Source organism: Centroberyx affinis, unplaced genomic scaffold (genome assembly GCF_046629955.1).
Source record: "Centroberyx affinis isolate AG114_WGS23_722 - 3 ecotype Tasmania unplaced genomic scaffold, CSIRO-AGI_Caff_v1 ptg000380l_1, whole genome shotgun sequence".
In the NCBI taxonomy this organism is placed as follows: domain Eukaryota; kingdom Metazoa; phylum Chordata; class Actinopteri; order Beryciformes; family Berycidae; genus Centroberyx; species Centroberyx affinis.
In genome coordinates, this window is record NW_027279049.1 from 86,401 (window position 1) to 87,500 (window position 1,100).

The following is a 1,100-nucleotide window of genomic DNA, read 5'->3' on the forward strand; positions in this document are numbered from 1 at the left end:
GCAGCGACCGTAAACACAATCTCCAGGCTTCAAAACGTCCCTTGAGAAGCCAGTGGATGATGTCACACTCACTACGTCCATCTTTTTTCGTCTCTTTTTTCTGTCTATGGTTAGTAATGGCGAATCATCGCATGATAACATTATCATCTGTTACTTTGTTAAATTTCACTGCTGGCTAGTTAGCTAGCTAACAAAGCTAAAAACCAACTGTTTGTTTAGGTTAAAGGGGTTTTATGACCTCTATAGGACCAGTAGGAACTGCAACAATATCGACAGAACTGATGTCCTCATAGACCAGTCTCTGGAACAGCTCTCACTTTCTCTCTCTCTCTCGCTCTCTCTCTCTCTCTCTCTCTCTCTCGCTCTCTCTCTCTCTCTCTCTCTCTCTCTCTCTCTCTCTCTCTCTCTCTGTTCACAGACATGATAGTAGGCTATAGGAGAAGCTAATTTACAATTCTAGGGAACGTGGGAACATTCCTCCCCATGTCAAAAATAGTTCTCCATATTGACTGTTCTTCCTTGTTCATCTTTCTTAAATTGGCGGCTGCTTTTTCCATCATGAGTGTCTCTAAGAAAGTTTGCAGCCAGACACTTTACTTTTAATTGATGTGCATTTTTTCCAGTTTCTTGGCAGCCATACATCCAGTCATCACTTCTTTACTGTGTTTAAACCAAGCTCCTTTCCCCCCAAAAAATGTACTATTGAACTACTTTTCCAAATGACAGTGCTATATTTCTCTTGAGGTTAGCTTTGCTGTACTTCAACTTCTTCCAGTGCAAAGTAACTGGTAGCTTGTCTATACTTTCAAAGCAGTTTCCCCAACACTGGTGCATAGTAGTGATATGAAAACATACTGTCTGTTTCATATACTGTCTGGGTGCTGTGGCTTTTATCCTATTAATGGAGTGTAATAGTAGCTATATAGTGAAGCTGTTTCTACTGTTGCACCAATTATAAGTCAGTCTGGATAAGAATGGCAGCCAAATTTCCTGGAATGTAAAATCTAAAATGTGGCTCTGTTTTGTCTGCAGTATAAAGGACTGGCTCCAACTCAGCTTAGGCCCCATTTTCTGTGCCCCATTCAAACTGCTGTGAAACT